The 25000-nt window shown below is 40.1% G+C and overlaps 1 long non-coding RNA gene across 1 annotated transcript; it reads left to right on the forward strand.

Moving 5' to 3' along the window:
* The first annotated feature begins 2922 nt into the window (after positions 1-2922).
* LOC137151907 (uncharacterized) lies at positions 2923-10615 on the forward strand. Its single transcript, XR_010919401.1, has 3 exons — positions 2923-3048; positions 3395-3512; positions 10025-10615. It is a non-coding gene; the product is annotated as an uncharacterized lncRNA (long non-coding RNA).
* Positions 10616-25000: the final 14385 nt, after the last annotated feature.

The following is a 25000-nucleotide window of genomic DNA, read 5'->3' on the forward strand; positions in this document are numbered from 1 at the left end:
CCTTTACAATAGAAAGTGCAAACATCCCTTAAAAGCTCATCTCACTCACAAAAATATAATAGCTGTAGAAACACTACAAAAGTTTCTAAGTACAGAGGTCTCTTATGACTAGATCAACTACTAATTTGAGTCTGGTTTAATCTATGAATAGGGTTTCTTCATTGTAATTAAGTTAAAATTTAGAAAATGTCAAGTGCTCCACTCAGCTGGATTCATTTATCGCAAATGGAGGAACATTTTTCATTGCCAACTTTTATTACATTTTCAAGACTAAACAGGTATTAAGGATGAGTCAGCCTATTCTACTCTTGTGGTGAGAGATCAAGGATGACTTGAAGTATTTTTTCCTTTAACCTTCACGGTTTGTATAATCTAAACTAAATGTGATCTTAAATCACTTTAACTATGGTGATCGCTAATGCTGTCTGAAATGGAGGCCATAGATCAACTGAGACCTTGCTCAACTCCTAAGAGTTTAGGAGAGTCCAAATGTTGATATCTGCAAACTGGACATCATTACATCAAAATATGGTCCAACTACTCCATTCTCCATAGAGACTGGAGGTAATTTGCTGTTAGTAAAATATGGCAATCTAACACAAGTCCTGTTGAAATAGCAATCTTGTGTTGAATTGTAGTAGTCATGTTTTGGAGATCCTATCTGTGAAGGTATCCCTACTGGTAATCCTTAAGTAAATTCATTGCAAGGACAATGATTGAAGATTCTATTTATTATGAGTATTATTTTAGTGCCTAGAGACCCAACTCAGACCAGGGCCCCTTTCTTCTTCATATATGGTGTTGTATATATGCATTGTCAGAGATAGTCTTTGCTCCCAAAGAAATAGGCAAGACAGACCAAGGATGGGAGGGAAGAACTACTATCGTCTCTTCACAGATGGGGAATTGAGACAGAGAGAAATTAAGTATATTGCTCTAGGTCAGGGGTGGCCAACCCACAGCTCACAAGCTGCATGCCACTCTTTGCTCAGACAAATGGGGCTCTCCAGGAGAAGAGGGAGAGTGAAATTCAGCTGCCCCTGAAATTGACAGATCAGTGCAGAACTGTGGTGGTGGGTAGAGAGAGGAGGGAGAGTGAAATTGACACAGTGCCTGAGGGCAAGGTAACTGTGGCTCTTTGTCCCTCACTGGTTGGCCACCCCTGCTCTAGGTCATACAGGAAGTCCATAGAAGAACTGAGAAGTGATCTCCTGAGTCCCAGACCAATGCCTTAATAACAAGAGTGTCATGTTAACAGATCAGAGATGAGCTAATGGGGAGGTGGCAATGCTTTTGCCTATATTTCAGGATCAGAATATTAAAGTTGGCCAGATCTTCTGGAGCCATCTGTACAGATTCTAATGAGCACCTCCACTGGGTAATTTACTAGCCTCTGTGTCCCTGGATCCTCCTGGTCTTTTAAGCCCCTTGAGCATGAATGGAGTGTAGGCACTGTCCCAACCTCAGGGTCTCAGAGTGCACACTCAGGGCACAGACCTATCTTGCATCCCTTCTGAGAGCTGAAACCCATTGTCGATCTGCCTTACCCCTTTGGGAACAGCAGTGGCCCCTCACCTTCTCTGTTGTTCAAACACAGTGTCTCCCAAAACTCAAAGGTGTATAATGCTCTCAGGGCCATGCAGTAGTTGTGAAACAGTGAAGTCTCACTTTGCACAGAGTCTAGGTAAAAGAGTGTAATAAATGTATTGATGTATAGCACAGGCAAGTACAGATTATATTAAAGCAATGAATACTACATGCTTATCCCTGTCTCAGTTTCCTCCCCTCTCCAAGGCATTCTGTGGGCTTGGTCAGAATCCTTTGGATTGTCCGGAGACATTCCTGCTTCAGTGCATGACCCATGGGCTGCCACATGCTGGGTTGTTTCTTCCTCAGGGACTGGAGGAAAAATGGCCCATGAACAGCCCAGCTTCTGTCCTTTTTAAAACTTTCAGCCCCTTGTGTCAGTTGACAGCCTTCCCAGCTTCCACATGTGAGCACAAACCCTGACCAGAGGACTGTTAACAAGGCAACTTTGCCCTGCTAAACCAGCCCTTCTGGGCCCAGTCTCTTGTCTAGAGTGAATAGATTTCCAATATGTAGGTACTTTAAAGTAAGCTATCCTTTTATGGACAGGCGGTTGGCAAACAGGGAATGAACTGCACATTCAAAATGGAGTTTGCAGCCAGATGCAGATACAGAGAGTTCACAATCTCACAGTTGTTAAACCGTACAGAAAGATTTCCCAATCATCGTACCATCCTTGCCTGTTTCACGATAATGGGGTTCATTTCTCCAGCACTGACTCGGATACCTAAGGAAGCTGAATATATTTACCCAACTGGGAACATTCATGTAACTTGCTGACATTTTTTGTCCTTGTTGGTAGAAGTTAGTTTTGTCTTAGTTCCTTACCTCAAAGTAGTGTTGACAACTGTCCAGGTGTACCTGGGATCATCCCTCCTGCCCTTGCTTCTTGGTGTTTTGTTTTGTTTTTTGTTTTAAAGTTGGTGTCCTGGGAAAGCTGAGAGTCTTAAGTTTTTGTCATCTTTTTCCCCCACTTTGGCCCACCTTTCTCTCCAGTTTTCCTCTCTGTACAAGAGATCACCCTTCATTTGGTCCTCAGCTGAATCTGAGCTATGTGGGCAGGACAGAGCCCAACCTGCTTTAGAGTGGGGCATAGGGATGCTGCCTGTGGGAGAGACCCAAGCATTCTACTCAGGCCTGGCTGAGTGGTGCGGGCAGTGTGGGCCCAGGCCAGGATACTCAGAGCCCATCGATAGCTCAGCACTCGCGCCTCAGTGTGTCACCATTTAAAACAGTAGAACATGTGGGGCATGGGAGGGCGTAAGCAGCACTGAGCCCTGCCCTTCCGCTGTCGATCCACATTGCCCACTCATCTCCTGGTTTTTTGTACCTCATAGGTAGCAACCCAACCACAAAGTCTGGGTGTGAATGTGGGTTTGAGATCTGCAAAGGTGCCGGCAAGGTTGGAAATAGATTCTGGGATCGGGCTTGTGATTTGAGCTTGGGTGCAAGGAACCCTAGGTGAGTTAGCCCAACCCAGTGAGAAAGCTGGGATTACAGAAAAAATAAGCTCCATCCTCATTAGCTGCACACGGACTTCTGGCCCACTGGGCCTGCAGGCTTCATTATCATATTTGTGCCCACAGGGACTTGGGGATGCTATGTCACCTTTACTTGGCATTGATTTAATAAGACTGTGTGTAGCCTTGACATCTTTAAAACCAAACAGCTCTGTGGGTTTTATTGATGTTCCCACAAGTGCACCAGCAATGTTCATTATTAGCTAATTAGATCATATGCTGCGATTTTCAATTTTTAACTAGGTCATCATGTTAACTAATGTAATTCTTTCTTCTTACTGTGCTAGGACACTTGGTCATCTTGGGATATTTTTCTCCATCTGAGGTTTTATATTATTGGGAAACCTTTTTGCACCAAAAGACGAGGGTGTTCTGTGGATGATTTACTTGCTGCCTATTTCCCAGGTAAAGTCACAACATCTTCTTGCAAAATCCGTCATCTTCGCACAACCAAGTATGGTGTCACAAATGGAGAATTGACTCCAGCTGTAGAAGGAGCAGATGAAACTTAAGAAACCAATGAGTTCACCATCACGCAAATTTTCTGAACTAATAAAATGTCAGAATTTCTTTCTGTAAAAGGAAAAATAAAATAAGATGAGGAAGGTATTTTCCTATATAGACTGTTTTGCCAAAGTTTTCCATGAGGCATCCGCTACTTTTTTCCAACAGATGTTTCAACAACCAACATTTTGCAAGTGTTTGTAGGTTTCTAGAGTTCTTGACAATAATTCCCATCTCCATAAACAGTAGAAAGATGTTTCTGCTGTTCCTGTCAAGCATTCTTTTACCTGCAGCTCACTTTTCAGATAAGCTATCAAGTCAAATTCCTTTTACTGCTGAAATATACTGTCTGGAATGTTAGAGAAACACTTTGGAGAGTAAAAAGTACCCCATGGAATCAAATTTGATACATTCTTTATTTTCCTCACTCTTTTTAAACTGGAGAAAAGATGTTTCAATTGAAAATAGGCAGGTTACAAATGAGTGTTGTATGGACAGAAGGGAGCAAAACAAGTTTCAGGAAGGCTAGCCGAGTGGAGGTTTTATTATTCAAAACAGTGAATTAGGGCATGGATGAGAGATTTTGCTCTCTCTTCAAGAGGAGAATGTCAGATCTTAGATCTGTTGACAGGGATGAAGTGGCGAGATGTGGAAACAACCTGGATGTGATAGGGAAAGGAGAGTAAGGAGTCAAAAATAGCACCTAAACTATGGGTCTGATTGACTGGTGGTCAGTGGTCACAAAATAAGGAGATTGGATGTGTTTTGGCATCATGTTAAGTTTGGGTTGATGATGGAATATCCAGGAGAAAAGGAGGTATTAGAGAGACAGACTGAAATGTGGAATTGGGCAGAGGGGTGATGGTTCAGGGATGGATGAACAGATTTGAGAGTTATCCATGTAGATGACTGATTAAAGCCAGGTAAGAGGATGTGATCAGCCGGTAAAGGTGTAGATAGAAGGAGGCAGCCAACAACAGAGGACTTGGGGACCCCTCCTGAAAGAGGGGGAGGGAAGGAGGAGGAACCACCAAAATCCATGCTATAGAGGTAGGAGAAGGCAGTATACTGCCAAGGGAAAACAAATCTCCCTTACTATGTTTCAGGACACAATGATTTTTGTCAACTTGGGCAAAAGAAGCTCAGGAGCCTGAATTTGCATTTTAATAAGTAAAATGTTTTTATTTTCATCTGTACCCATTTTTCTATAGGGATTTGCATAATATTGAGCAGGGATTTCAGCCTTTGTGGTTTTGTTTGCCCGACAGACCAAAGCAATTTTCAAAAAGCCTATTTTGCATATTTGTAATATTAAATAGCAGGGTCATCACTCTGTGATTAACAGTATGGCAAAGTGTAGTTGAAGACAACATCATAATCTCTCAACCTAGACATTGGTCAATACGCTGCTGATATACCCTGTACTATAATACATCACAGAACTAAAAGGTTTTTTTATGCAAAACTGAGAATTGTTTTTGCTGCTTGTAGTGAAAATTTAACAATATTGTAGTGTCTTAACAACTTGAATATCTTACCTGATTTATTTATCCAGATGTGTATATGTAGTTAATGATGTCTAGATCAGTTTGTATACGCTGAATCTAAATAGATTTAAGACACTTGATATTTGTAAAACAAAACCCCACTTCAGGTTTATCTCAACTAGCCACATTGAGGTTAAAAACTACATTCTTTATTGCCTCCTATTTAGTAAAGTTTTGAAATAATATTTAACTTATTCAGGCATGCATAATAACAGTAAAAATGTAATTGATGTTCCTATTTATGGGCCTTCACCTTTTCACCCAGTCATGTTGACCTTCGGGTAATAAATGCTTAAATTGCTTTTGGAAGGAAAACACTGGGAGTCTGGAATAAATTTCATGACCTGAAGTATTTTACGTCTTTAAACTCTGCTGGGTGTTGACTTCAACATAAAAGAATTATGAACAACTTTAAGAATGATGTTGTATATTGAGCTCATAACATACTCCAATAGTTAGAAGTAGAAAATGATCAGACTAGAAGTAAATGAAGGAGTTTGGATACTTATACAGAAGAGATCTTATCTCAGTTTTAAATAATAAAAACAGAAACATATTTTTTCCTAGTAATTCCACGAGAAATGATGGAAACTTGTTTTGTTGATACCTCCAGGGATCAACAGTTGACAATATTATGAGTATTGTCAGCACTCTGTTTTATACCTCAGGAACATCTTGCTACCTTTTTCTGACAAGGTTATGAGGTGTCCCAAGACCAGGAAAATTGCATTAAATGGACCACAAGGGGTTTTCACAGGATCAGCAAGTAAAAGCTTTACAGTCAAGTTAATAAAATTATATGTACATTTAAAGGGGAAAAATTAAGGGGAAAAACCTCACTGAAATATTCAGAACCTTGCATGATGGAAATTATTGGCAGTGCTGTCTCTTCCTGAAGGTAGATGAGACAAGGGGCCGTAAGTAGAAAGTTTTAAAAGGGAATCAGAGGCAGATGTTAGGAAGCCCTTTCTCATACAAAGCATTCTGGATGTTCAAAGAAAAAAAAATTAAGGATAAAATATTGTCTGCGTTAATTTGAGCAACAGTCATACTGTGACAGCCTTGAGAATTTCAGTATGACAAAAACTTGTTTATAGGCCTAAACTCACTTCATAAATAACTTGGAAACCTCAAATTCTCAGGATGAAGGCACCATGTTTTATTATACAGTATTTCCAGATCGTAAAACAGTATTAATAAGAAACTAATACACATGGAAATAAGAGAAATATGCACCCCACAAAAGTATAGTGATGTGCATTAGGGAACTTTTAATTTGCTCCAGCAGGGTCTACACAAGCCAGTTAGTACTTAACAAGTTGGTGCACTTTAGAAATTGTACCCCTCTTTTTTATTTTTTTTTATATATATATATATATAAGTCCATGGACACATCACAACATACTAGACAATACTGCCTAGGGCGTCAGTGCTGACTTCCTATTCAATAATAGCATCATACTGAAATGTGAAAATATCGTTAGCTCCTCTTTACCAATGACTAAACCCTGCTTACGCTGGTGTAAATTGGAGTAATTCCCCTGACTTCAACAGTTGCTCTTTACCCTGGTGTAAATCCAGAGTAACACTTGTTGACTTTTCCTGTGTGGCACAAATTCCTTAGCTTGGTGGTGGGAGAGCCTTGTCAGTTCTTCATTTGGGGAGGTATGACCTTGGTCCCTCTTCTGCTTTCACTTCAACAGGTGTAAATCTGGAATAATTCAATCACAGGAGTTATTGTGGATTTTCTCTGGTTTGACAGCAGAATTTGGCCCTTTGTTCCTTAGGAACAAGTTCCTGATGACATCACAATCCCTTTTGGTTGACCTTAGACTTGTTCCCAAATGAGCTTTCAGCATCTGGAATGTTTGGAGACCGCAACTTGCCCTGAAACAGGGCATAAGCATCAATTTATTCTGCTTTGTATTACTGCTCATTCAGTGTAGTTCATTGTCAGCTAGTGAGACAGCTACAGGTTGTGTTTTTCTTTAAATATATCAACTCGCCTTGAAGTATGGAACCGTTATTGCGCCTCCATCATAAATAGCCACAGATCCATTCATGTTTCTCTTCCTGTTAAATATTCCTGTAAAAATACCAACAATCATTATATATTGAGCTGTTCTGTCAATGCTGTTCTCACTGTCATTTCATTTAGCTCCTGAATTTATCACGTTCCCTTCTGCTAGTTTACTCACACACTGGTTTCTGGACAGGGGCACATATATTGCCTCTTTGATGTGATCAAAAGGTTTCATTCTAAAATTTGATTAGAATTTATTTTTAGCTTTCCTTTTTGAAATTCAGGAAAGGGTTTTCTGTGCTCATGATCAAAGAACAGGTTAATCTTTTGCAGACCCGTTAGGGGTGGAAAAGGTGGTGTTTGGATACTACTCAGTTAGCTTTGCTGAACACCAATTACATGAGATTCCGCAGTAAATGATAATTGTAACTTTTTTTGTCTAAAGCACGTGGTACACTTTTGGCCCTTTGTAAATAATTAATAGGCTTCTGGTTCAGCTTCAGTCCGGGTAGGTAGTAACAGAAGGTTGTGACCATCTGATGAATACTTTCTCAGAGGCATCTAGACTGACAGCACTGAATAGATTTCACATGTAGATAACACAGAATAACTAAGCCCTTCCACTCTACAAGTGACAGTCTCCATTTTTTCCCCTATAGGAATATGCAAAGTCTATGGATGCAACACATGTGCAAGCAGATTCAGATAAAGAAATGTTGTATTTTTTGTTGATGTTCTCCCTTCATTAATGTACTTTAACAGCACTAAGCAAATGATCATTAATAGGACCAATAATCTGGGACAGCTGTTAACACACTAGAACCCTAGAAATAATCTTAAAATCTTTCCCCTGCTCCTTGCATCCAGTCATCAACTATGAACATTTAAGTGCCCCAATATTAGGTACCTGAGATGATTTGTAGAACTTTAAGATATTGATTTCATTGCATGTGCTGTAGAAAATCATTAAATATCATCCAGATGTTGTGGCATGGTTTTCTTTGCTACTCCATTAACCAAATGGCAGGAGGTACCCCTGCCGATGTGAAACATACAAGACATTTTTAATACCCCCACGCCCCAGTGATTGCATGTGTTTCATAATTTATGCTTCCTTACCAAGGTAACCAGAGTCAGTGACTGTATAAGCTACAGCAGTTTATCCAAAGTGAAACAAGACTCCATTTTTTCAGTCTTGCTCAGGGCTAAAAATTACTTCCTCTAAGCAGATAGCAGTCATGCCCTCAATAATCTGGCAATTCTGTACTACTGTGTATGATGTATACACAATAGGATTGCATGCCACCAACTAAACATACAGCAGGCCTTATGAAAAGAAAATACTAAACCTCAGGGAAAACAAACATGAGTGAAAATGCCATGAACTGCTGCTTTTATATTAAGAGGAGGTACAATGACTTTGTATTTTAATTTATTGCTCTGAAATTCATTTTCATAAAATACAAGAGGAAAATCAGCTACAGGGCGAAGGCATTAATTTCTAAATGACTTTGTCCCATATCTTCCTCCCTTTCCTTCCCCTGCTGAGAAACATCTAACATAATCTCTCTGATAGATCAAGCTAAAGATGCTATTATATCTGAAGACATGAAATAACTACCGTGACCCTGAATGGAACAAGATATCGTTGTTCTATTTTTGACCCTTGTGCTCACGAGTTCTGTACCAGAAATAAAAAACATCATATGCTGCTTTGTATTGCACAGATGATTGTGGTTAAAGCCAGGGACTGAGGAAGAATTTCTAGTTTCTCTATCCAGTTGTGCCACCGTGTGACCTTCAGCAAGTCACGTATAGCATGGTTCTGATCTCTTTTTTTTACTCCTGCTTGCCACCAGTGTAACTCTATTACTTGAAATGGAGTTACTTTCATTTTACACTGTTAAATTGAGTACAGATGTACCCAAAGAACCCAATCAGAAATGGAGTCCCTTTTTGCTAAGTGCTGTACAAACATAGGGATAGATATAATATCTCTGTTCCAAAAGCATGCCATCTAATGAGATCAGAATCAAGCCCTTATCCTTGCTCTCTGTATAATTTACCAATCTATAAAATGGTTATAATATACTCGGGTCAATTGAGGTTTAATTATCATAAAATACTTTTAAGATTCTTGGCTGATAGGTGCTAAAGTATCTAGGGGTATGGATGCACAGCAGCTGACAGAGTGCTTTCCAGCATAGGCAGACAGACATGTTAGCTTCGCTTGACCTAGCGCACTACCAAAAAAAAAAAAAAAAAAAAAGTGTGGCTGCATCAGCACAGGTAATGGCTTGGGCTAGTCATCTGAGTATAAACCTGCCTGACCCCTGAGTATATAACTGGATGGCTTTAGCCACTGCTCATGCTGCTGCAGTCACACTGCTATTTTTAGCAAGCTAGCTTGAGCAGAGCTAGAGAATGTCTGTCTGTCTGGGCTGGGAAGCTTGGTCCCAGGTGCTATGTAGACAGTCCCATAGTGAGCATAAAGCATTATTTATTTCTAAGGTCTTTTAATAAACCAACTCTAGAAGAGAAAATAAACATTCTAGACAAGTGATATTCTATTCTAGACTGGCAGAATGCTCAGATGTAACCTAAATATTCAAGGACACATCTTTGAAGATCATGAAGCGGTCTATAAAAAGGAGCAGTACTCACAGGTGTGTTTCCTTGGATTTCCTCTCCATTTTCACTTGAGAGTTCTGTTTAGACAAGTTTTCTTTATACAAGTGATAAAGAACTGACTATTGACAACAGTAACACCAATTATCCTAACATACAAGGATAGACCATACTTCCTGGGCTTCCTTAAATTTTATGTGTATTTGCTTCTTCAGCAGGGAGAAGGATGGAATTAATATTTTCATCATTGGACAGCCTATGTCTATCGATCCTGAACATAACTTGGAGGGTAAGACCAAGAAGGGAACTATCCTGAAAACAATCCAGTCACTATTTATTTTATATTGTATTCCAATATCACTCAGAGATCCCAGTCAGGACTGGGACCTCATTTTACTGGGTGCCTTCAGTATTTCCTGTTGCATCGGTGAATAATTTGTGACCATGTTTCTGTAATAGTTCTACATTATATATATATTTTTAAAGTACTATTAAATAAAAATCCTAGGAAAAACTATTTTTAAAAACCCTAGAGTCTGAGAATGTTAAAATTGTGAATTGTGCAATCTTTGTGTTGATATTATCTGACCTTTTGAGTGCTTGTCACCTTTTACTGTGCACCCCTTGGGCATATGAATTACAATACTGTCTTTAATTACATGATCACATGCTGTTGTTTCTGCAGGACCCTGCCTCATTCAGTGTGTACATTGGCTTATGCACAGTGAGGAAAATGGGTCCTACTACAGATTTTTGTCTAATTGCAGCTCAGTGTTTACAATTTTAAGTGTGTGGACCTGAACTAAATTCACTGAAAAATAAAGTGAGAACGGTATTTGGTCCTCAGTGCACATGTTGGGGGGATGGAGGAGGGAGAGGGGGGGAAGGTCTTGGACCTGCAAAGTCAGTGACAAAATTCCTTCTGAGATCAGTGGGGCCAGGATTTCATCCCTGGTTGTGTGAAGAAGGTGGGAGGATTGTTTAGCAAACGAGGAAGGGGTACCTCCTACCCTTCCATGTTTTTCTCTCCAATTTACTCACATCAGGGCCTTGCATTTGTCTGATCATTACTGGAATCTGAAGTGACAAAATGGCAACTTCTTGTGACCCATTAATCTGAAATGTGAAATGACAGTGCTAAATTCTTGCTACCCACGCAGGCTAGATGATATTATGGGACTTGAACCACCATGTTTTTTAAAAAAAGCTGCAAAATGTTACTGCATCTGCTATTTCCCTCAAATGCATGATTACAAATGTTAAATGGCTTTGTATAGTAATTGTGTGCTGGGCTTTTTTGGATTCACTTCATTAAGAATCTATGCAAATGGTTTTGAACTCAGTGACTCAGGGCTCGTTGCCATAGTATACCTGCAAGCCTGTATAGTCATCTTGCACATAAATGAAATATTACTAGTAGACTTTAAGGTGGTCTCTTTTTGAGAAGGCAGCTCTTGGCCCTTCTCTACATTAGAAGAGCTAGGATCCATAAGTTGCCACCAGTGCAACTCCCCACTACCAAATGTAGACACAGTCTTAGATCCTGTCTTTTTTGCAGTCTGTGAAAAGGGAACATCTCGGGGATTTTTGAGGAATGAAACTGCTGTCTCAGACTTCCGCGATGTATTGTTTATCTGACTCTTTGGATGAAAGTTGAGGCATAATTGTGAAGAGCAGAAAACACAATTTGAGCTAGTAACATTTACTCTGCTGGTGACTTTTTGTGGAACTTCCTGAATTGGGAGTACCTAGGCATAAAGAGGAAAACAGTGTCTTTGTACACCTTAATCTCCCAAACTTAATTATAACCTTGGGATCTTTATGCTCTTCATGAGAGAGAGAGGCCTGGACCTTTTCTAGAAACTGTTCCTTGAGGATTTAGGAAGTAAAGGAAATGATTCCTAAAACATGGTAGGGTTTTGTGGGGACCTGGGTAAAGGTGACGGTTCCTGCAGGGACCATGCTTACCAGAGATTTAAACTTCCTGTTAGATTTGACTAGGGATGTCGTCAGTCTCTACAAAGACTGGAAGAAGGTAAGAAACTGTGACAGATAAGAAGGCATGTCTCTTCAGATAATGCTCGATGGCTTCCAGGCACAAAGCCAACAATACTTCCTCCTTGTTTAAGAAAGTGGACTTGAGACCTCAGTAACGTGATATGAAGGTAGTGGTGAGGGGAGTAAGTGGGGAAACTCTTTACGATAGTTGAAAGAGATGTTTGAATTGAAAATTTTTATTGATCTTTAGGCCCCATAATGAAAAGTTCCAGAGGGGTAGCAGTGTTAGTCAGTATACGGCAAAAACAACGAGAGTCCTGTAGCACTTTAAAGACTAACAAATTTAATTTCTGCAGGCATAAGCTTTCATGGGCTGCAACCCACTTCCTCAGATGCAAGAAATAGAAATCAGATAGGGGGTGTATATATACATCCAAGGGTAAAGAACAACAATGGGGAGGGTAGGTGTTAGCAAAGTCCATTCAGTTAAAGTAGATGACGCCTATTCACAAGCATTGATTAGAAGGTGAGAATGTGTGAACAGTGACAATTACTTCTTGTAATGAAATAACCATTCCATGTCCCTATTCAGACCCAGTTTGATTGTGTCAAGTCTCCATATGGGTTCCAGCTTTGCAGTTTCACACTGAAGTCTATTTTTGAAGGTTTTTTTTGTAGAAGTATGGCAACTTTCAAGTCCGCTACAGAGTGTCCTGGGAGATTGAAGTGCTCGCCTACTGGTTTATGGATGTTATTTTTTATGTCTGATTTGTATCCATTTATTCTTTTGCATAGTGACAGTCCGGTTTGGCCAATGTACATGGCAGAGGGGTACTGCTGGCACATGATGGCATATATTACATTAGTAGATGTGCAGATGAATGAGCTCCTTATGGTGTGTCTGATGTGGTTAGGACCTGTGATGGTGTCAGTAGAGTAGATGTGCGGGCAGAGCTGGCAACGGGGTTTGTTGCAGGGATAGGTTCCTGGGTTAGTGTTCTTGTTTTATGGTGTACGGTTGCTGGTGAGTATTTGCTTCAGGTTGGGGGGCTGTCTGTAAGCAAGGATAGGTCTGCCTCCCACAGCTTGAGCAAGTGAGGGATCATCTAATAGGATAGGTTAGATTAAGGATAGATCCTTAATGATGTGTTGGAGAGATTTTAGCTGGGGGCTGTAGCCGATGACCAGTGGTGTTCTGTTTTCTTCATTGGGTCTGTTCCGTAGTAGGTGACTTCTGGGTACCTGTCTGGCTCTGTCAATTTGTTTCTTCACCTCTCCAGGTGGGTGTTGTAGTTTTAAGAATGTTTTATGGAGATCCTGTAGGTGTTTGTCTCTGTATGAGGGATCGGAACAAATCTGGTTGTATCTTAGGGCTTGGCTGTAGATAATAGAACGTGTAATGTGTCCAGGGTGGAAGCTGGAAGCATGAAGATATGTATTGCGGTCAGTTGGTTTTCGGTATCGGGTGGTATTAATGTGACCATCCTTTATTTGTATTGTAGTGTCCAGGAAATGGATTTCTTGTGTGGACTGGTCCAGGTTAAGGTTGATGGTGGGGTGGAAATTATTGAAATCCTGGTGGAATTCTTCAAGGGACTCTTTCCCGTGGGTCCAGATGATGAAAATGTCATCAATGTAGCATAGGTAAAGGAGAGGTGCTTGGGGACGAGTTTTGAGGAAGTGTTGTTCTAGGTCGGCCATAAAAATGTTGGCACACTGCAGGGCCATAGCTGTGCCACTGACTTGAAGGTATAATTTGGCTCCAAATCTGAAGTAGTTGTGGGTCAGGACAAAGTTCAGCTACCAGGTGTTCCATATCATCATCAGGGAAAATGTTCCTGATGGCTTGTAGTCCATCTTTGTGTGGAATGTTAGGGTAGAGAGCTTCCACATCCATAGTGGCTAGGATGGTGTTTTCTGGGAGATCACTGATGGATTGTAGTTTTCTCAGGAAGTCAGTGGTATCATGAAGATAGCTAGGAGTTCTGGTGGCATAGGGCCTGAGGAGAGAGTCCATATAGCCTGACAGTCCTGCTCTGAGGGTGCCAATGCCTGAGATGATGGGGCGTCCAGGATTCTGTTATGTCTTGTCTCCCACCTCCAAACCCCCTATTGCATAATGGGCCTACCCTGTCCGTGGTCTTCCTCTTTGTTTCTAATGTATTTGTAGAATGTGTTCGTTTGACCCTTTGTTTCTTGCTAACATTATTGCAGTTTGTGCTTTGGCCTTTCTAATTTTGTCCCTACATACTTGTATTGGTTTTTCTTTATATTTATCCTTCATAATTGGACCTAGTGTGGGTTTTTTTTTTTTTTTTTTTGTTTTTTTTTTGTTTCAGTTCATTTGAAGATACCTTGGTTTAGTCAAGGTCGTCTCTTCCCAAACTTCCTTTCTTTCCTACATAGTGGGATAACTTGCTCTTGTGGCCTTAATGTCTCTTGGAAAAAACTTTTGAACTGTTTTTCCCCTTTAGCCTTGTTTCCCATGGGATCTTGCCTACAACTCTCTGAGTCTGCTAAAGTCTACATTCTTGAAATCCATTATCTTTATTGTTCTGTTTTTCCCTCCTACCATTCCTTAGAATCATGAGCGCATCATTTCATGATCACTTTCAAATTCTCAACCAGTGCCTTCCTATTTGTCAAAATCAAATCTAGAACAGCTTGTCCCCTACTTGCTTTCTCTAACTTCTGAAATAAAAAATTGTCTCCCATGCATTCCAAGAACTTGTTAGATAATCTGTACCCTCCTATATTTTCCCAACAGATGTCTGGGTAGCTGAGGTCCCCCATCACCACCAACTACTATGCTTTGGATAATTTGATTAGTTGTTTAAAAAAAGCCTTTCCCTGGTTAGGTGGTCCATATTAGACCCCTACCGTGACATCACCCATGGTTTTTACCCTTTTATCCTTGCCCAGAAACTTCCTATATCTGTCCCCTATTCCCATCTCACCTCAATGCAAGCATATACATCTTTGATATACAATGAAACACCACCTCCTCCCTTTTCTCCCCTGCCTGTACTCCCTGAACAAGCTGTACCCTTCTATGACAATATTCCAATCGTGTATTATCCCGCCAAGTTTCTGATGTCATAGTTGTGATTATTCACTAATTCTAGTTCTTCCTGTTTGTTCCCTGTACTACTTGCATTAGTATATAGACATCTAAGAAATTCATTTGATCCTCTTTAAAATGTGGACACCAAAACTGAATGCAATATCCTGGTATAAGTGTTACCAATGTCGTATACAGAAGTAAAATCACCTCCCTATGCCCTTTTTGTATATCCAAGTATTGCATTAGCCCTTTTTGCCACAGCATTGCACTGGGAATTCATGTTCAGTTGCTCATCCAGTATGACCCCTAAATCCTTTTCAGAGTTGTTGTTTTCCAGGATACAGTCCCCCATTCTGTAGGTATGGACTGCGTTCCTTGCTCCTAGTTACGTAACTTTGCATTTGATTGTATTAAAACACGTTTGTGTTTTAATGGTTCCAGCATATCAAGTGATCCAGGTTAATCTAGCCTCATTATTTACTGCTCTGTCAATCTGTGTCATCTGTAAATTTTATCATCGGTGATTTTATATTTACTTCAATATCACTGACAAAAAAAAGGGATAGTGTTTGGCCAAGTATAGATATTTGTGGAACCCCACTACAAACATCACCAATTCAATGATTATTCCCTGTTGACAACTGTTTGGAGGTCTGTAAGCAAGCCAGTTCTTACTCCATTTAAGGTGTTCTTTACTGATGTTATCAAGTGCTCATCTTTAATCAGAATGTCATGGGGTACTAAGGGCTTGACTACACAGTGCCTCAATTCACACTAGAGGAATGCAAATTCCAGCATATTGCATGCTGATGGGCTCATATGGACACTGCTGGAAGTACTAAAAGTTGGCTTTACCAGGAGCATCGCTCTCGGGGTCCTTGGAACACGCAAGCCTCTCCACCACATCAAGGTGGTGATCCACGGAGAGGGACATGACACCAAGACATCGGAAGACCCAGAAGGCTGCCTGGAGATGGCTGAACGTCATAGCCCTGAAGAATCTAGGACAATGTGAGGAGTTCCAGGCCAAGTTGCACAGTGAACTGGAGCAAGTCCCTACCATTGATGCCATCTCCATCCAGGCATACTGGAAGCAACTCAAGTCCACTTTCCTAGACTATTGGGTTTGCTTCATGACGGGACCAGGATTGCTTTGATGCCAATGATGCTCAGATCTGTGATCTCCTTGAACAGAAGCAAGAAGCCTTCATCGCTTGGCAAAGCCATCCCCGAACCTGGCGAAAGATGGCAGGATATCATCAGATGAAGGCTGAGGTCTAGCGATGCATCCGCAACATGAAGAACAACTGATAGGTGGAGAAAGCGAGCGAGATCCAGGGCTACGCTGACCAGCATGATATGCATAACTTCTTTCAGACTACTAAGACAACCTACGGACCCCGCTTCATTGGACAAAACCCCTCCAATCACAAAATCGCTCCCAGCTCCTTAAGATCGACAGCGCCATCCATCAGCACTGGAAGAAGCAATTGTACTTCTCCTCAACCATGAGTCCATTGTATCAGAGGAGACCCTCCATGTTGTCCCACAACGCCCTGTGGAGGGTTCCCTCAGCAACACACCAACTATCGGAGACCTGAACCAGGCCATTCAACAGATGAAAACCAACAAAGCCTGTGGACCAAATGGTATACTTGCAGAGGTCTATCATGCCAGCGGCTACCAGCTCATCCTCCACCTTTGGGATGAAGAGGACGTCCCTGATGCAACCATTATGAACATCTATAAGAAGGGGGACAAATCTGACTGTGGGAATTACCCGTGATAGACAGGAGGGAAATCCCCTTGTAAGATCCTAGCCCATATCCTTCTGAACCATCTTCTTCCCATCGCTGAGGAGATCCTCCTGGAAACCCATTATGGCTTCCGACCATGTGGGGGCACTGCAGATATGGTCTTCATTGCCAGGCAGATCTAAAAAATGTCAGGAGCAAAATCAAGAACAGTTCCTTGCCTTCATTAACCTAACCAAGGCATTTCATTCCTTGAATCATGAGGCTCTGTGGATTGTCCTACAATGCCTGGGTTGCCCATTGAAATTCACTATCATGCTGAGACTCCTGGACGATGACATGACCGCCACTGTCCTGAGCGGAAGACTTGAAACTGATGCCTTCAGCATCTGGACTGGGGTCAAACAAGGTTGCATGATTGCTCCCACCTTGTCTACCATCTACCTGACTGTCGTCATCTTATCCAGGATGACCTACCACCTGATATCAGTAGCTAATATCGACTAAACGGGAAGGTCTTCAATCTTGGTCACTTCCGAGCAAAAACGAAACTCACCACCAAGGACATCCATGACCTTCAGTTTGCAAACGACTGCTGCATGCTGGCTCACTCTACACAGGATGTGCAAGTGACGCTATATAAAGCACTGAATAGATCTAAGAGTCTTGGCATGTTCTTGAATGTCACCAAGAAGAAGGTCCTCCACCAACTTCCACCAGGACAGTTGAACATTCCTCACACCATTTACATAAACAGGGAGGCTCTGGAGTACATGGAGCACTTCCTTTTTCTCAGCAGCCATCTCTCCCAACAGGCTACCATCTATGAAGTCCAGCACCAGGTGAACTGCACCAGTGTCAACTTCAAGCTGCGATAACATGTCTTCAAAAACAGAGATCTTCAGAAGTTAACAAAAGTCCTGGTTTATAAGGCCATCATGCTGACCACCCTCCTCTATTGCAGTGAAACCTGAACGGTCTACCGATGCCACATCAAGTCCTTTGAGAGCTTCCATCAGCAATGCCTGCGTCAAATTCTGGGAATCAAATGGGAGGCCAGCTGGACTAGTGCGAGTGTCCTCCATGAAGCTGTGGCTACCATTATTGAAGCCTTGCTGTTGATGCATTAACTCTGATGGATGGGCTATTGTATTCAGATGCTCAAGAACCGCCTCCCTCACCAGGTTCTCTTCTCCCAGCTCTCTGTTGGCCAGTGTTTAAAGGGCAGCTAAAAGAAATAGACTTTTTTTTTTTTTTTTTTTTTTAAAGGTCACTCTCAAGCACGGAGGCATAGACATCAATAACTGGGAGTAGCAAGCTGCTTACCGTTCAATGTTGCACCACCTGGTTCATCAAGGCATGTGTCATTTTGAGGCCCAGCAAATTGAGCCTGAGGCAGAATGGCAGAGCAAGGAAAAGGAGACTAACCTGGGACTGTGAATCCCATTTCCCCGCACAACAACATGCCCCCACTGCTGAAGAATGTGTGCATCCAGAATGGAGCTCCTTAGTCATCTGAAGATGTGCCAAGCCTGACAGACATAATCCTTGATTCCAGGGACTGCTGCTGATGACTAAGAGTTTCCTTGTGTACATTAATGAAGTAGCTTAATGTTTAATGAAAAGCAAAGTAATGATTAAGCAAGAGATGACTGCCATTAAGCTAAACTGATCTCACAACTGTCCTGTATTGGATTTGCTCATTGGCGGAACCAATGTGTTTTAAGTGGGCATTTCCACAATAATTCAGCAAATTCATTGTTCCTTACTTTTTTTCTTACACAGAAATACACATTTATGTTCTTGTCAAAAACCTTGTTCCTTGGCTAAAGAATTGTTCTTGCTAACCATCATGGAGAGCAGGCAATTTTTTAGCACTTCTGTTCAGTCATTGCAACAGTAGGATACCTTCCAATTGCATTCCACCGGTTCCTAATTCCATTTCTCTTTGCATAATAATACAATACTTTTGGGGAGTAGAGGGGGCTACATGCAAAATAAACTTGCTTTTCTTCTCAAAGGAATGTGCAGAGGATTTGTTAGCTTGTGAGGTGAATCTACAGTTGACACAAGTATCAGACCGGGAATAATTCTAACATTGCAAAGTCAAGGAGTTTGAGTTGCCACTTAGCTATCTGCTTTGCACTAAAAGTGAGACTGCTCTATAATTATCCCAGCTAATCTTATTACTCACTCATTTAAAATGGAAAATAAGTTAGCAAGCCAGAGTCCATATCCTGTGGTTTTGATTCGAAGTCCATTAGGAGTGAAATCCTTTAACGTTCTCTCACCATTGTCACTTGTTCCAAGAACTTCTCCTACAAATTGTGTATGGTTGCACCTGCATGGTGTATTTACATTCTCTGATAGAATTGCCAAAAAGTGATTTGCAGTTACCACATTTTTGTGAAAATTAGCTGTTCTCTTTCTGTGAAACATCTGCTTTGGGTGATACTGCAGCAGCTGTGATGATCTAATAGTAAACTAAACACTTCAGAATTCAATTGTACAAAAGGGGCTTTCAGGAGAATGATAAATGACCTAAATTAAGCTACAATTTTTAAGTACCTAATTTGAACCTTGCCCATAATGAATACACTTTCGTCAAGCCTCTTTGCACCTGTCACTACTGGAAAGCAACTGAAATTTGCCTGTCATTTGGTTGAAGTTGCATTCTCAACAGTTTATTTGTCAAGCAGCACCTGAAATATTGGCATAAGAAATTAGTATGTTGGATTTTTATTTCCTTTCAGATGGTAAAGCCAATTTGTTTGGCTTGCACATGCTTCTCAGCATCTCAGGGAATTATTTTTGTTCTGACTGTGTGATCAGCAATGTTTTTCAATGTTAGCAGTAAAGAAAGTCTACTTTGAGGTGGAGGTTCTTAGAGAAATACTTTTGTATCATTAATGGCTCTGAAATTATTGCAGGGGTTCCCATGCACGTCTCACAGTAACATACAATGGAACATAATCTTGCAGAGAGGATGCAAACTGTACACTATATATATATACACTATATATATACACTATACCTGATTCTGATCTCCTTTGCACTGGTGTAATTCTATTGACTTCAACACACTTAATTTTTGGTTTATGCTGATCTGATCTGACATGATTTATCATCTCTAAGGGTTGTCAATTCAGATTTTTTGGTATGAATCTCATGATATTTGCTGTTTTTATTTTTTTTCAAGTCCCAGATCCTGGAGCCAGGTGATCACACAAGAAATTCAGAACCTTTTTTTTTTTTTTTTTTTTTAAATGTTTGAAAATATGATCACTAAAGGCTTAAAACCACAAAGTAAATTTTAATAAATCTCATGCCTCTTTTTTAGAAAGAACATCTCATGAGTTTGAAGAGCCTGACTCATCACTTTTAAACTCTGTTAGCACTACTGATCTCTTCCTTTAAATTAACTTCAAGCAGTCTATCATTACTGGCCCTTCTCCCCCCACCTTCATTTCCATTAAATAAGAAGATGCCCTCAAAACATCACTTGCTACAAAATGTATATTGCTTCCTATCTGTTGTCTGCTCATTGTCTTAGACTGAAACTTCTCAGGAGAGGGATTTTGTCTCTATATTTATTTAAGTGCCTAAGGTAATGAATAATTGTAATTAGAGCTGGGCTAATACAATAAACCAACTTTTATGAATATTCAGTAGGATTTTTAAAGGAACTTGCTTTGTCCAAGTTCACCACCCCATTGACACTTCAATGAAAAAATAATGGTATGCATGTGTTGCATCCAAAGTAATAACATACGCTATAATATGGATGTTGTCTGTTTTGGTATAATGTGTCTAAAACAGAACTGGAAAGCCAGGGCTAGATATCCATTGTTCCAGCTCTTAATAGAGATGTGCAGGAACTGGAATTTCTGCCTGATTGGAAATTCTGTGGGGTTTTTTTTTTTTGTTTGTTTGTTTTCCAAATCAGAACAAAACATCTAACTTAGAAATTTCCCACAACTTGAAATTTAAAAAAAATAATATGGGGTCAATCAAAATGTATACTTTCTATTTCAACTTTTACAGTTTTATATTAAAATTTTGAAATGAAAGTTGAAAACATTCCTCATGATATACTTAGGTTTGGGGGGTTTTTTTAAGACAAAATTTTGTCTATCAGAAAATTTTCTTCCAGCTCTGCTTTCTAAGGCTTGAAATTCTGCTAAGGGCTCCCTAGCACACCACTGTAGTGAGGCGGCTATAGTCCCTGCAGAGGCTGGTGGTGCTTGCAAATATGACAGCCAGGGGGATGCCTGGATTGTGATATTTTATTGTATTTTTATTGTGATTATTTTATTACCTATGCAAATGTTCAAAAATATAGTCAGATCCCAAAAAATCATGAGGTGTTGTGGTTTTTTTTAAATCTTTTTCTTTTTTGGAGTCTCAAGGGTGCACGTGGCTCATGTTCTCAAGCTTTTCTAGCCATCATGAATGTGAAGAAACTGTTAAAAATGAAAGCCGAGAGTCTCGTGTAAACATTTGTCTCCAGGAACCTAGGGCTTTAAGTAAAATTCCAAACATCATGAGAGTTGGGAATACTAAAACTAATATTTGCATTGAATACTCCATGCTCAGGCTGAAGAATTTAAAGAAATTAAGTAAACACATTCAAATAATGAAAACATTATAGGAAATTAGTTTGCTCACAGAGCTGAAAAATAGGCTAAATTCACTGGATCCATTTTTCTTTGAGAATTAGTTTCTCAATTATAATAAATTGTAAAAGTACACACTGAACTGGATTGTGCTCACACACTGCAATCTAAATTCTGCACCTATCACGATGTCCAGCATGTGTATAATACCTTTCTTCTGCATGGGGATTGGGGAGAAGGGATAGTGGATTAAACAGTTTTTAGTCATGAAAAGTGCTTGCTTGTCTTTTGTAGGGTTTTTTTTTTTTTTTTAATTAAATGCCAGAAAACTAATCTCCCAAGCAGCATTGTGAAGAAGTTAAAAAAAAGTCCAGATTTTACTGTGTGAGAGAATATTTCCACAATCCTAACTTTTCCAATCTTTACTAAACACTGTACAGGAGTGACATGTTAGGTGCAAAATACCATATCTGTTTCTTTCCTCTATGTGCAGCCCAAAGAACATCTGCTATTCTGGGCCATTGGGCATATATATATTCATTAGTTTTATAAAATAACACTAACAATTGTAAATAACAAAAGGCACCTCGCTGAGCACTCTTACACCTTTGGCAAATGTTTAAAAATACCATAAATAAATGAAACAGGAAAAAGATATTTAGTTTTATATTTATGGAGTGACAAGGCAGCATAAAAATAAACCAAATTCCCTGTTCTCTTCAAATATAATCCCAACAATGTTTGCTTCTTCAGTAACCCTTCTACGAAGATATTGCTTGCAGTGTGCTTTGAAAGGCAACAGATTTCAGCTATTTTGGACCAACTGAAGGAAGCACTACTGTCTCTCAGTATGTTTCATGCAAGTTGAAGCATAGTGACTTTTAAAGCTATACAATCCAATACAGTCCTATCCCAATGTGGAAAAACACACTTCCTCCTGCCACTCATAAGCTGGTGGGCAGTTCACATAACACAACCACATTTTCCTTTCAATTCACAAGTACAGTAAATGGTACAATAGTTGATATTAAATGCCTGTGCTTTCCTTAGTGTGATCACTACTTCAAAAATAAAGCTGTGATAGGCTGTTCAGAGGGCCAGGCAGCCTAGCAGTTAGCAAACCTGACCTCTGCCACCTTGCCATTCTGGCAGGGTGGTAGAGATGCCTGGCTCCTGACTCTCAGCCAGGAATCTTCTAGCCTCCACCTGTATCTGGGCCTCTGCTCTTAAACATCCTCCATCTTCACCAGATCCTAGTCCAGGGTCCTCCCTACAGACTGTTTACTGGGTTGGTCTGCTTCTTACTTATGTCCCTTCAGAGGTCACATCCTGAAACTATCATCCAAACAGTCAATTCTTTATTAAAAAGAGACCAACTGAACAGGGCCCTGCAGGACCTGCTGGCTCTCAAAGAGCAAGTAGTTGGATAACACTCTGCCTATGGGCATTACCCACTCTGTGGTCCCTTCTCAGGTTCTGCCTTCTGCCTGGCTTCCCAGAGAAGGATTCCTTTTTCCTACGGCCTGTCCACCATCCTGTGCCTGGGTTTCTGAGCTCTCTCTTATCCCACTGCTCCAATCAGACCATGCTTGGTAGGCCCAGAGGGATGAGGCTTCCTGGGCTCAGTATTGCATTTTAACCCCTTCAGGCTCAGTGTGGGATTGGTATACCCCACCACCCAAGCCATATAACTGGCCTTGAAAGAATTAGATTTTTCAGTCAAAATGTCTAAATGTCAATTTCTCCATACATACACAAAAACCAATGGAAAAAATTTCCATTAATGATTGAGATTTACAGATATGCAAAGGAAGAAAAATGCTGTTTGAGCATTTTATTTAAGGATATTTATTTTGTTGTTTGGACATGTGATGTTGACAAATTTTTTTGTGCTAATGGTTATAAAGCTTTAAATTTTTGAAGAACAATGTCTGGCTGACCCTTTCCTCCTCTTCCTCCCCCTCCCCACATTATTTTCTGCATTGTGAAAATTTAAATCAATAAAAATCAGGGGAAGAATGCTTAAAAACCTCATAATTTTGCATAACTGTGAACATTTTTCTCAACAGTCCAGAGGGCTAGAAGCTTCATTATTTTTAAAAAGGAAAGCTGAATTGCTTATGTAACCACAAGATACCAGGAGCCACCTGGGGCTTCAAGAGAAACACCAACTATTGTGAGAATATAAAATCATGAAAGTGGACAGCCCTGTAAACTAACCAGGAAATCTCTGCAAGGTCAGATATTCTCTTACCCTTCTCCAGCCCCACTCCACATCAGATGAGCCTGCAGGCACATGCTAAAACAAAATCATCCATAAATTAAGTTTAGAAGGGTTCTTCTGTGAGTTAGACTTATCTAGGTTATAAAATATTAAAATGCCCTCCGCTTTGTATTATTTTAGCAGTAAATTTATGATATTGCTAGAGGTCACTTGTATTAAGATGATTAGATTATGAGGAAAGGATTTCAGCCCTTTTCAGTATGCTGACGGTACAAGACATGACTATCTGGCCCAGTTAACAATTTCAAGAGCTGTAACAGGGAATCCAGATTTCTATTAAAATAGTATATACATTATGATTATGCTACATTACATCTTTATATAATTCATTTTCCCCTTAGTCTTTTGAGCTTCATCTTGCTTAGTTCTGCCTATTATTGAGAAGAGGAAATTGATGGTTCTTGCACAGCAGCTTTGACAAATGTGTGGTATGCATATTGTATGGAATTCCCTCTGGACAGCTTAAGAATTAAAATTAGTCCTATTCGTGCAGTATTAGTTCATCAGCCTGGTACTTCCTGAATACTCTGTCATGATAAACATGCAAGGGACATTTTCATCTTCACCCTTCTTTAGAAACACTCTCCAGGTTCTATTTTGTGAATGTTCCAGAATTCCTTTCTCATCACTTACCTTTGCAATGTAAAAGTGGATTTAATAAAATGAGGTTCTATTCCTCCCGGGACAATGACTGTATAATACATATCTGTCCCCTGGTGGAATGGTAATATATGTCTTCTATTTAGCAGCAAGCCAAAGATGATGATAAAATCATTAATTTTGTCAATATAAATGCTAAATAGAAATGGGAAATTGGATCCCTGCCTTGTATCACATTTTCTCTGATAGGAAATTACAGCAGAGAGAGTGAATCTGACAAATCTTTGCATTTATAGCCTAGCACCACGTGGTACACAATAAATGGCATGCCACCTCTTAATTAACAGTGTTTTGTTTGGCCCAGAATGAATGCTTTTTGGCTGGCCAACATACAAACCATGAGTTCCCAAAGGGATCCTAAAATAAAGAACAAAATAAAAAGGTCATAAAATTAGCAAAAATCAAATTGACAAGCCTGCACTAATTATCTTCAGTATTATGGCACTGCTAATGGAGCTTAGTTTGACAGATAATAGAGGTGATCTCATTAGCAGAGCATTGAACTCCTTAATGTTTGTAAAGGGAGCATTTATTGCCTGTAGTCTAGCTACTCCTCACATTGCTCGATGTTCTAAGTTAGCATCTTAAACAGGTCTGTAAATTGAATTTACTAGGCATTGTTTTGGGTAGTGAATGACTTCATCATAGCTAGGAAAGCACATTTTAAACAGATGTAAGCTGTCTGACTTTCACATGTGATGCATGAAAGGGAGCTGCAGAAAGTGTCATTTATATATATATATTTGTATGTACAAGTCCCATATTAGGCTACGTCTACACTGACGGCGGCAAAGTCGTTGCCGTCAGATTTAATT

This window comes from Emydura macquarii, unplaced genomic scaffold (assembly GCF_026122565.2).
Source record: "Emydura macquarii macquarii isolate MOO-44397 ecotype Brisbane River unplaced genomic scaffold, CSIRO-AGI_Emac_v2 contig_1119, whole genome shotgun sequence".
Classification (NCBI taxonomy): Eukaryota; Metazoa; Chordata; order Testudines; family Chelidae; genus Emydura; species Emydura macquarii.